Genomic DNA, 13,194 nt, shown 5'->3' on the forward strand with positions numbered 1-13,194 from the left:
CAGTATTCGGGTTTATGCACATATGCTCGACCTTGAGGGCTAATGCGTCCATCTTAGCTTGCATCATGTCTATAGAGCTTAGTTCATGCACTCCTCCTTGGGCTTCCTTCTTCTCAATTGTCACTCGTTCGACTCCCCATGATTGATGGTTTTTAGCCATATCTTCGATGAGGGCACTAGCTTCAGGATAAGGTTTGTTCATCAGAGCACCGCCTGCGGAAGCGTCGATGGTCATCTTTGTGTTGTAATGAAGTCCATTATAGAAGGTTTGAATGATTAACCAATTTTCTAAGCCATGATGTGGGCATGCTCGTAACAACTCTTTATATCTCTCCCAAGCTTCGAACAACGATTCTCCTTGGTTTTGGGTAAATCTAGTTATATGGTTTCGTAAAACGACGGTCTTACTCGGGGGAAAATATCTAGCAAGAAAAACTCTTCTAAGGTTATCCCAAGTCGTCATGGAATTGGGTGCAAGGGAATCTAACCATGATAGGGCTTTATCTCTGAGGGAAAAAGGGAATAATCTTAAACGTATTGCCTCAGGAGAAGCTCCATTGGTTTTAAAAGTATCTGCTAATTGAAGAAATATTTTTAAATGCTGGTTAGGGTTCTCGGTAGCGAGACCCGCGAATTGTCTCTGTTGCACTAGTTGTAACAGGGATGGTTTAAGTTCAAAATTATTAGCTAGTATGGTTGGGTTTACTATATTAGAACTAGGTTCTTCGTTAGATGGTTGAGCGAAATCTTTAAGAGGTCTTTGGTTTTGATCTTCGGCCATAGCTCTCTTAATTCTATGAAAGAATAAACGTGTGCGAGCGTAACGTTCAGGTTCCGCCAGAGGGTATACTAACCTTAAACTTCCGGTGCTGCGAGTTCTTCGCATTGACCGGTGGGAAATAGCCTAAGTCTAAACGATATAACATGAAAATGAAATTTGACGAAATTGGTCCCCGGCAACGGCGCCAAAAACTTGATGCGGTGTTTCGCAAGTGTACGAACGCGTCAGAGTAATATAAAAGATTGTCGAATCCACAGAGACCAAGTGTCAATCTATCGTTATCTATTGTTATGGTGTTTATCAAAGGCAATCAAAAATAGGTGTTTTTGTAGTGTGCAATGAAAAGTAAAGTGTTGAATAAAGATTAATTAATAAAGACAGGGTCGAATGTAATTCACGTAATTAATTGATAATCCAAGTACTTGCTAGTAGAGCTACTTATGGGCGGTGTTTCCTACTTTGAAAAGAACTAATTTAACAGGAACTGTCGCTTTCGCGTATTCAGAACCGAGTTGTACTCCCTAATCAAACCCTCTTATTGTCACTTATAAAAAGGCGCGCATTGCGTTAGAGTAGTAAACCTATTTTTAAGAAATATAGTATCTTGACTAAGTTGAAAAGTATTATAACCTGGATTTCTTAACCAAAAGAGGTTCTTACGAACCAAACTCTAAACTTATAAACGCGTCCGAAAATGGTTTTAAAATCTCTTTTCTTCTTAATGTTAAAATCTCCTAATGAACTAAACAAAGCGCTTTCGCTGTTTTTGAAATAGTTAAAAACAATTAAGTTTAAAAAGACGTTGGACGGCTTTCGATCTTACCCAACGGAATTGAAGTGCGGGAAAACTTAATTTGAAAGTTAAAATAGCCCTTAAGTGTTTCTACGAACTTGTACGGATTATCGGTTCAATTATGATCCTTACATTCTAACCTTATAAATTTAGCTAGACATGGTAAAGTAAAAGTGCATTAAAATAAATAAAAGTAGTGCGAGTGCGGAAAGTAAATAATTTAAAGCGAGTGCGAGGAAATAAATAAAAGTAAAGCGAGTGCGAGGAAATAAATAAAGTAAAGCGAGTGCGAGGAAATAAATAATTTAAAGCGAGTGCGAGAAATAAATCAAGTAAAAGCTAGTGCGAGAAATAAATAAAATAAAAGCGAGTGCGGGAAATAAATAAAGTAAAGGCGAGTGCGGGAAATAAATAAAGTAAAGGCGAGTGCGGGAAATAAATAAAGTAAAGACAAGTAATAAAAACCTGCTCCAATCGGAGGGTTGAGTAAATTGCAATGCGGAAAAGAAAATGGAGGCAGGATTAACTTCCTTCCAAAGTGCTCCAAACTCGATTACAGACTCTATCACAGACTCGATTACACAATTGTGGTAACACTCCAACGCGAAGCGATTACCACTATAAAATACTGAATATATGCCTAAGTGAAACAAAGTTGCTTTTGAGTTTGCCTCTGCTCTAAGATTGGATGATTGTAAAAGTGAATTCACGTTTCTATTTATAAGCAAGTAAAAAGATGGAAATGACTTGGATGCCCTTCAACTTGAAAATAGGAGGGAACCGTTTTTCCTCTTGTGGCGCCCGCCACAAGGCCATGGCGCCCGCCACAAGCACAATATGGGGCGCCTTAGTGGAAGTAGTGGGAAAACGTGGGAGTTGATGGAAGTTGAATTTGACACGTCATGGCTTGGTCTGTGGCGCCCGCCATTGGGTAGGCCATAAGAGCAAAATGCTGAATTTTAGGGTTTTTGGCTCTTTTTCGCTCCTTTTCTCGATCGGGGCTCCGATTAAAGTGAAAACCTGAAAACAAAGGAAAACATACCAATAACACAACAAAATGATAATAAAACAGCTAGAATGCATGTGAAATCGGAGTCGAAAATACGTAAATTTTAGTGTGATCAGCCAGCTAGCCATATCTTCAATCATCCAAAGATTGCCATTAATTGTGCAATCACAAAACACCAGACATTCATACTGAATGTTCTGTGTACAGGATGTCATGACATCGGGTCTGACATCCTGGAAAAATCCTGCATAATCCAATAATTCCTTTTATAACTTCCAGCAGGTACAGCCATATCAGATGTCATGACATTGTGTATGTCATCTGAAACAATCCTGCATGAACATGTCTTTCATCTAAGCTCCAGCAGGTACATCCAATATCAGAAGCCTTAGCATTGTAAGTGGCATTCTGAAAAAATCCTGCAATAACATGTTCTTGAACTCCAGCGGGTACATAGGATATCTTATGTTAAGACATCACACATGACATCTTGTGAACACTCTTTGTTTTACCAAAATTGCTGCCAACACTTAGAATCAACACAACTTACCAGTGAGGGGCGGGCTAAATTCAGGAAACCTTAACCTTCAACCAACCCGGTTTTCTGGAGCAGAGCTTTGATCTTGTATTATATTCCTCAATGGGTTTCTCTTCAGACAGTGCAACCCGACATTTGTTCAAGCAGATACAGCAGCCTTGATTTCCATGTCACTGCATTGCATCACATCATTTTGCATTTACATCATTTAACACATGTTTATCCATTTCTAGGGGTTTACATCTTCTTCTTGATTCCGGTCGGGGTTTTCTGGTTCTCCTAAGATGGATATTGGCAGAAAGAGACATGTCGCCTACAAGTTTCTTGTGGTCTGTTTGAAGCCTATTCAGCAGCTGATGAAGTTAATGGATCATGATTCTCTAGAAGGATTCCGGAAGGATTACAGTTTGATTCTCAGTTTCGTTACGGTTCTCTCCAAAGATCAACACGATGCTCTCTTTACACTGCTGCAGTTCTATGACCCTCCATTGAGGTGTTTCACATTCCCGGATTATATCTTGGTCCCTACTTTGGAGGAGGTTACCGGTTTTCTCAGAGTTCCTATCAAGCCGCAGTTTCTATTCTACAGTTCTGAGTTTCTGCCCGATCTCAACATGGTTGCTTTAGCCACATATTTGGGGAAATCAGTCTTGAAGTCTAATATGTGTCAGAAGGGAGGAGTCAATGGTTTTCATTTGAGTTTCTTAGTGGGAGAAGCCAAGAAGAAGCTTGAAGATGGTGATTGGAGGGGTTTCAATGCTGTGTTGGCTCTTTGTGTGTATGGGATTGTCCTGTTCCCTAATGTTGCAAAATTTGTGGACGTAGACGCAATACGCCTCTTCGTGTTGGGAAATCCAGTGACGACCTTGTTGGGAGACTTCTTTCATTCAGTGCATCACAGGAATGAGAATAGGAAAGGAGGATTGGTGAATTGTTGTGCGGCTTTGTTTTATAAGTGGTTCAGTTCCCACCTACCCAAGTCCGGAGCATTCGTTGATCTCAAGGACTCGTCGAGTTGGTCGAAGAGACTGATGGGGATAAGAGCTAAAGATATTTCTTGGTGGTCAGACCAGAACTTGCTTCGGGCGAATATTATTCACAGTTGTGGGAACTTCTCGAATGTACCGTTGGTAGGAAGAAGAGGAGGAATCAACTATAATCCTTCTCTAGCAGTTAGGCAGTTTGGATATGCTTTAAGAACTCCGCCTTTGGAAAAAGATGTGGAAGAATCTCTGTTTTTCCATTCTTCATCTGATTTGACTGTATCCCACAAGGCGGCTGAGGCCTGGCTCAAAGTGATCAAGAGAGGAAGGACCGTGCTTGGAAAAGGAGATTGTAGGACTTACCCTCAGTATGAAGATTGGCTTCAGGGAAGAGTTGAAGAGTTTGGTCTGCCGTTTCCTATTGAAGAACCTTTGTATCCACCTACTCCTGAGCAGTCAACAACGGTGAGCCGAGAGGAGTATGACAAATTGAAGAATGCCGTGGAGGAGCTTCAAACTGAAAACTCGGAGTTAAGTGCGAAGTTTCAAGACTGTATGCATCTATACCATAAGGCGGAATATCATAAGGGGAAGCCATCAGATTGCAAGAGCAATGGGATGCATTTTCAGCTTCTAGGAAGGCAAAAGAGGAGGAGATGGTGGCCGAATTGATTGGTCAGATGGAGAAGTTGAAGACTCTGCTGAAGGAGAAGAACAATGAGCTTCTGTGCGCCCGTTCCACCAATGGTTACATCACAGATCAACTCAGCAAGGCTCAAGAACGGATTGAAGAACTCAAGGTGCTGGCGGGTTTGAAGAAGTCTAGACTTGAAGAGGTATTCGGGGAGGATAATGGGAATTACTACATAGAGCACATCAATGAACTGAATGGGGTTATTCACAAGAGGAATCTGCTTATCCGGCGTTTGACAGAATCTCTAGATCATCCTGACACAGTGGCACTACTGGCTGAAGTGAGGAGCAGTCCTTATGGGTTGTATACAGGAGGCTGATTCCTGATTTTTGTTCCTCTCTTTACTTATTGTGTTGTAGTGATGATCCACAGACTTGTTGTGGAGATCCTCTTTTGATGTACTGTTGGCTAAGGCCCCTCTCTTTGGACTCATTTATATGATGGTTTTCTCTCTATTGCATCTTGATCTTAGAAGTTTATCCATAACTCGGTCTTCTTGCACTCTTATCTGATGTGAGACTGGAATCAAGGGGGTAGAATACCCTTTGGAATTGATAAACATGTCATTGCATTTACATATTCATTTGCATGTCTTGCATAATAGGTATCGCCGCAGTGGTTCTAATTTTGTTTGGTGTTTCACTAGCAGGATAGCTGATTCAGGAATTCACTGGTACGGTACAAGAAGAAATCAACACAGAGCTATGGAGGGCTTACAAGCAGAACTCGCCGAGATGAGGATCCGCATGACTTAATTCATGGATGTGGTTCAGGGGGTGGCTCAAGGACAGCAAGAGCTCAGACAGATGATACAAAGGAATCCCGCCACTACTCAACCAGAGACGGTGACTGATCCTCTAGCTGGAGAGGTTAACGGACCTAGTGGACCGGGGCCTACCCCGATCCCACATGTCAACTCTAGTCAATAGTCCATCCATGATGATCAGGACGATCAGTTCACCTTTATGCAGGAGGATTTTGGCATGGGCCATGGCATGGACCCCCATGTTTAGAAGATTAGAGGAGAGGCTGAAGGCAGTGGAAGGACAGAACCCCCCTGGGGGTAGACGTTGCTGACTTGGGGTTGGTCCCAAGTGTGAGGGTACCACCGAAATTCAAAGTCCCGGTGTTTGACAAATACAATGGCAACTCTTGCCCCAAAACTCATGTGCAGGCCTATTTCCGCAAAATGGTTGCATACTCCGATGACGAGAAGTTGCTTATGTACTTTTTCCAAGACAGCCTAGCTAGGGCATCCCTGGAATGGTACATGAGGCTGGACAGAGCCCACATCCGTTGCTTGAGGGACTTGGCTGAGGCCTTTGTAAAACGGTACCAGTATAATGCTGATATGGCTCCTGACAGAACCTAACTCCAAAATCTGTCTCTCAAAAGTAATGAGTGCTTCAGAGAGTACACTCAACGCTGGAGGGAAACAGCTTCCCGTGTTCAACCTCCTATGTTGGAGAAGGAAATGGCCAACATGTTCATGAACACTCTTCCCGGATCTTACTTGGAGCGCTTGGTGGGTTGCAACGCCTCCAATTTCGCTGATGTAGTCTCTACCAGTGAGAGGGTGGAGAACTATTTGAGGACCTGCAAGATCCAGAATAGAGGTGGATCATCATCAGGGGTGAAGAAGTCGTTCATTCAGGGACAAAAGAGGAGAGAGGGGGATGCCAATTCTTTGTCTTCATATCAGAGCAGGGGTATCAGAAGGAACAGTTTTCAGAGCTACCATCAACAACCATATGTTGCAGCTGTGACCATTCCGGCTGCAACACCTATACAACAACAACAACCACAACGTCAACAAGCTCAATATCAACAGCAACCGGGTAACAAACCCGCATATCAGCAGAGGCAAAAGATGATGGACAGGCGTTTCGACACTCTTCCAATGTCGTACGCTCAGTTGCTTCCTAGCCTTCAACAATTACAACTCGTGCAGCTACGCACTCTGGCTCCTCCTGTTGGCAGACTTCCAATGGGATATGACGCCAACGCTAGGTGTAACTTCCACTCTGGGGCACCTGGCCATAATATTGAGAACTGCAAAGCTTTTAAGCACGTAGTTCATGATCTCATAGACTCAAAGGCCATCAACTTTGCGTCGGTTCCTAATGTCGTCAACAATCCCATGCCGCAGCATGGTAGTGCAAATGTTAATATGGTGGAAGGAGAAGCCAAGTCCATCAAGGATGTGTTGAAGTTGAAGACTCCGCCGTTGGAGATTAAAGAACACTTGCTGAAGGGCAATGTTTTCCCCGGTTGTGGGAACGGTTGTTTGGATTGTGCTACACAGAGTGAATGTTGTTTGAAGCTACAGCAGGGTATCCAGGCCTTGCTTGACAATGGTATCCTCCAGGTTGAAGACTTGTCTGTCCAAGAGACTGTCGAAGGGGTTGTGGAAGGGGTGTTTGAAGATGTTGCTGATGAATTCACAAATGTTGATCCTGTTGATTGTGTAATTCCTGATAATGTATTTAACTTTTCCAATGTTATTGCTGATATCCCAAACAATGTGGTTGATTCTGATGTAGTTGAACTTGATTCCGATGTTTCGGATGTTTATGTTTCAATGAATGAGATTTCTACCCAACTGCTCAGATCAGTGTACCAAAAGCGCAACCAGTGCCACCAATGTGACCATCCACTATGACCATCACAACCCCTGGTCCTTTACCTTTCACCAGTGAAAGGGCCATTCCTTGGCATTATGGCGGGAATGTGTACATGTACGATCATGGAGTGGAGCAGCCACTGAAAACAGAAGAGGCGCAGGATCAGAAGTTTGAATCTAGAGTGGAGATAAAAGATCCCGCAGTGGACAATGTTGGTGGAATCGGGCGATTCACCAGGAGTGGTAGACTGTTCTCACCACCCGCTACTCAAGCTGATAATGCTGACGCCGCGGCGAAAGCCAAAGGCAAACAAGTTATGAATGAGGGTACCTCTGCACCCCAGGCTGGTTCTGAGCCTACTTTTGCGAAGGATGTGGACGAGCTCCTGAGAATCATAAAGAAAAGTGACTACATGGTAGTTGATCAGTTGATTCAGACGTCGTCTAAGATATCTATTCTCTCACTCCTGTTGTGTTCGGAGGCACATAGGGAGGCACTGCTGAAGGTTCTTAATGTTGCTTATGTGCCTCAGGAGATCTCAGTAAACCAACTAGAAGGGATCGTTGCAAATGTTCATGCAAGCAACGAGTTGGGTTTTACTGATTCTGACTTGACACCGGCTGGACGCAATCATAACAGGGCTTTGCACATTTCGATGGAATGCAAAGATACTGTGTTATCACATGTTCTGGTGGATACAGGTTCCTCTCTCAACGTGTTACCCAAGAGAGCCCTGTCAAGGTTAGAAGTAGAAGGTTTAGTCTTGAAGCCTTCTGATCTCGTGGTGAGAGCTTTCGATGGCTCTAAGAGGTCGGTGTTTGGAGAGGTAGAATTGCCAATTCTGATTGGATCACAAACCTTCAACACCATCTTCTATGTGATGGATATCAGTCCCTCGTACAGTTGCCTGTTGGGTCGTCCTTGGATCCACAATGTTGGGGCAGTCTCCTTAACTCTACATCAGAAGATCAAATTCCCAGCCAATGGAAGAATTATCACCGTCTGTGGTGAAGAGGACATTCTGGTCAGTAACCTGTCTACATTCAAGTATGTAGAGGTAGAAGGTGAAATTCATGAGACCCTGTGTCAGGCCTTTGAGGCAGTTCAGATCAGGGACGCGGCTCCAGTGGAAGAGGTTAAAGCAGGTGCCTCTATCTCGTCATTCAAGCAGACACAGGCCTTGGTAGATTCAGGTGTTGCTCCCGGTTGGGGACGTCTGTTGGAGTTACCGATGAAAGAAGACAAGTTCGGGATTGGGTATCAGCCAGCTCTGACTTCTACAACTTCAGCGCCTCAGACTCGTCAGGGGCCGATTACTTTCTCCAGCGCTGGCATCATTCAGTATGGCCAGATCTCCACAATCAATGAAGAAGATGGGGATAATGATTGCGACATCGACAACTGGGTGCGTCCGAGGATCCCGGGTGAAGTCATCAACAATTGGTCTTTTGAGGAGATTATTCAAGTCACTCTTCTTGAAGAGTGATTTTTCTTGTTTGTTCATGCATGTCCAAGTCTTACATTCCGCCCAGGGCGTAATGACTCATTGTAGGGCTCATCTATGTGAATACCTGCATTGTTTATCATAAATGAAGGACGTCTTTTGGCATTCAAATATTTTGTTCATTGTCTTTCTATTTTTGCAGTTTTCAAAAATCAAAAAAATAAATACACTTTGGCAATGTTTTGTTTAGTTTTCACTTTTTCACACTCATAAGCACATACCATCACTCATGCAGATGCACATCACCGGATCCTATTTGTCATACGGTGAACTGACTTGGGGTATTTTGCTTTTTATCGCAATGTCGCGGATAGCAAGAGTCGCCACCGACTTTTCTTTTATCCAATAAGGAAAGGTGGAAAAGAACAGGAAAGACCTCAATAGATTTTGGGTTCGGGAGGTACATTATACAAAGGGAAGGTATTAGCACCCTTTGTATCCATGGTTATCCATGGGCTCTTAATTGCTGTATCACTTATATTTTTGTCTGAAAAGTGTTGGTGAATTGTTTAAAAATGTTTCGAAAAGAGAGTTTAACTTTGTAATGATTCTCGTATGAATGTATACAAAGTATTTATCTCGTTTGATTTTGAAAAACAGTTTAGAAAAATATAACTTGGTAATGATTCTAGTATGAATGTATACCAAGTGGTGATTTTCTAGGACTTGCAAAGTGTGAGGGGTGGAAAATGTTTTAGGTTATGATCCAGCAATTGAGAGTTATACCTTCCTAAGGTCGTTATGAACGTTTCCTATCCTTATGGGGGTAAAACTGTCCTTACTATTGAGAAGTAAGTAATTTTACCCTTTGGATGTTTAAGGGTCATCGTAGGGTCATCGATAGGTCATTGAAGGCAACAGTTGTAAGGATACCTTAGCATTCGAAGGGACGATCATCATTTAACCGTAGGCTACACCGAAGGGTCATCGAGGGACAAAGGCAACATTCGAGGGACTATGATGATTTAATCGAAGGGTCTTTGCTAAGTGTATCCCCACATTCGCGGGACATGACCGTAATACCGTAATATCGTAAGGCACAAGAGAGGTCCAAGATCATATATTTAAAGGCCATATTTTAAAGTCAATTAGGTGATTAGGATGAATCTCCACATTAAAATCAATACATTAAAATTAATACATTAAAATTAATACATTAAAATTAATTAAGCAATTTAGGGTGGATCTTCATAAGGGTATCCCACAAATAAAGTGGAAGGCCTAAACAACACTCTTTTCCTGGGATATGTGAACCTTTACAAAATTCAGCAAACGGGTTAGAATACCAATCAGGGTGCAATCGAGGATTACACCGCAAAAGAAAACACAGCAGCATGAATGTCAGGCAAAACAGTGCATAATTAACATAGAATAGATCAGGTTACGCATAGGACATAACAAATATCAACGGTTGTCCCGTTCGCCTCTGCCTCGCCTAGCGAGGGCCTAGCGAATGCTCGCTACATGCATAACAAATATCAAAGTCTAATTACATATCCAAAAATTCAATCATGATGCATTATGTATTTAGAGATTTACAAATTGGAAGCATGAAACAATAATGATACACAAACCTGTTTGCAATGGAGTGGTAATGCTGAATTGGCAATTCATTTTTGGTATCGGGTTGAGTTGGACGGCGGTAACTTCGGTGCGGATGAGCGGCCGTCAGGGTTTCTTCACTCCGACTTCTCTGGGCTACTCTCCGGGGTTTCTATGCTAGGGTTTCCGTCCGTCTTCTTCTGTTTTCGTCTTTGATGACCTAATGGGCTCAGAATGAAGCCCGAAATTTTCTGTTGTCTGTCAGCTTCGCTAGGCGAGCGTGTAGCGAACGTGTAGCGAACGTTCGCTAGGCGAGCGTGTAGCGAACGTGTAGCGAACAGGCCAGTTTGGGCCATTTTCTGGATTGGGCCATTCATGAGCTGGGCCTTTGTTCCTTTAAGATCAGTGTCATAAAAATGAGTCGGAATGCCCTGAAAAATGTCTTAAAATATTAATGGGCAAATTTTGGGGTATGATAGCTGCCCCTGTTCGATATTCTTGAACCGAGAGAGTCAGAATGGTATGTACGCCATTCGTGGTCTGGAGGTGGAAGATTATTGAACACTTAGAATGCCCCAAAAATTTGCACTTGTCAAGTAGTTAGTCTTGATGGAGATGGGCTTAAAGATGCCATCTATGAAGTTTGATGATGAGAGCTTCAGAGTACGTCGTACGTTAGAAGATATCTGAAGTCATGGGTGTCACTGGGTCATACGCTAGACCGTATAGTGAGTCATTCATTAGGCCGTCGACTTCACTGGGGAGTTAGAATGGGTCATACGCCGCTGGGGATAACAGATCAGAATGGATCATACGCTAGATCGTATCTGAGTTGCAGAATGGGCCGTCTGTTATGCTGTATCTGACGAAAAGTAGTCGTACGCTAGACTACACCTCGGGATGTACCGTACGCTAGGTAGTATCTGAGGAATGAAGATCCGAATGGGTCGTACGCTAGACCGTATTGTTGGAGGAGTAATATGTTGTGCCGAATCAAAATGAGATAAGAATCCGAATGAGTCATACACTGCTGGGGATAAAGGATCAGAATGGATCGTACGCTAGATCGTATCTGAGTTGCAGAATCGAGCCGTCCGTTAGGCTGTATCGTTATTGGGGGTGAAGGATCAGAATGGATCGTATGCTAGACCGTATCTGAGTTGTAGACTGAGCCGTCCGTTAGGCTGTACCTGGTGATGAAGGGGGTAGTCATACGCCAGACTACACTTCAGAATGTACCGTACGCTAGGTAGCATTTGAGGGGATGAACATCCAAGCGGGTCGTAAGCTAGACCGTCTCTGAGTAGCAGAACGAGCCGTCCGCTAGGCTGCATCTGATAATAAAGGGGTAGTCATACGCCAGACTACACTTCAGAATATACCGTACGCTAGGTAGCATCCGAGGCCTTGAAGGTCCAAATGGGTCGTATGCTGGACCGTATTGGAGTTGTTGAAGGTCGGAATGGATCGTACGTTAGATCGCATCTGAGTTGAAAGAGTCATAAGTTGAGCTGAATCAGAATGAACCGTACGCTAGGCTATATCTGATAGTATTTGTATATGTTGTATTTGCAATAAATGTCTGGGATGGGCTTATAGATGCCATCGTTAGGAGGATGTCAGAATGAATGTTGACATGGAGTATATCTGAAAGATGTAGTTGAATCCTGAACGTAATTGATGAGGATGTCCGTCCGAATGGACCTTTGTTTTGACTGTATCAGGGGAATAATTAACCTGAAAAATAAAGTTAGCTTCATGTCATGTCATGATGCATGAGATGTTTTATGCTTTCGAAAATAACTGCAAACGATGTATGCATGCGTATGCTGTGAAATGATGTAATGAATGAATTATGCATCTGAAAAGTTCTTCCGGAGGACTCTACTGGGGAAAACAACTCTCAATCTTCTGGTTCGGAGATACTGGTATCGATGCCCCTTTCTTAGCCGGGGATGCTTGATTTCTGTCTGATGGTAGAAATGTTCAACAGAAGCCTGGCTGGGGGTGGAAGAGATGACCCATTTGTCTAGTAATGCCACTCTCTTCTGGAATGACTGGCTTTGCTGGGGGATAGGATTAGCAACGGATTCATTGGAAAGCATGATTAGACCTTCTCCTCGATCCTGAAGTCTAGTAGTAATCGCTATTTCTATTTTATGCACGCATTTTTGGTAAACATCGATCATATCCAAATGCATATATTAATTCGAATTAAATCAATGGACGTTTATGCAAACAAAACAGAGAAAGTAAAACAAGAGCATTTTTTTTTTGAAACTAAAATTATATTGATTTCGAAAGAGGGCCTATAAACAGGCAATTTGTATACAAGGAGACAAAAAATCCTAGTAAGAGGAAATTGTCAAGAAAACAAAGAGAAAGTTATGCCGAAAACGTCCTATTGACTTTAATTCCACTACTGCCATTATGTCTTCAAGCCTCTCATCTCCTTCTGTCGGATAGAAGTGATTAGCGTGTTCAGTCCTTTGAACTTGGATGAAGCTGTCTGAGAACGGGACATAGTCACACGCTTTAATCCCTAATTTTTGCCTGGACCGCCTTTTCAGGTTTTCAATCCACCAGGATACCCCTTTTTGCCCAAGCCGCCTTTTCAGGTTTTCGACTTGCCGGGTGCACATTTTTTTATGTTTATCCCTAATTTTTGCCCGAACCTTTTTGGTTCGCCGGGATGCCCTTACTTTTGCCTAGGTACGTCGACCTAG

The 13,194-nt window shown here is 42.8% G+C and overlaps 1 pseudogene; it reads left to right on the forward strand.

Moving 5' to 3' along the window:
- Positions 1-290: 290 nt before the first annotated feature.
- LOC127077357 (uncharacterized) lies at positions 291-389 on the forward strand (annotated as a pseudogene).
- The last annotated feature ends 12,805 nt before the right edge of the window (positions 390-13,194 follow it).

This window comes from Lathyrus oleraceus, chromosome 4 (genome assembly GCF_024323335.1).
Source record: "Lathyrus oleraceus cultivar Zhongwan6 chromosome 4, CAAS_Psat_ZW6_1.0, whole genome shotgun sequence".
Taxonomy (NCBI): Eukaryota; Viridiplantae; Streptophyta; class Magnoliopsida; order Fabales; family Fabaceae; genus Lathyrus; species Lathyrus oleraceus.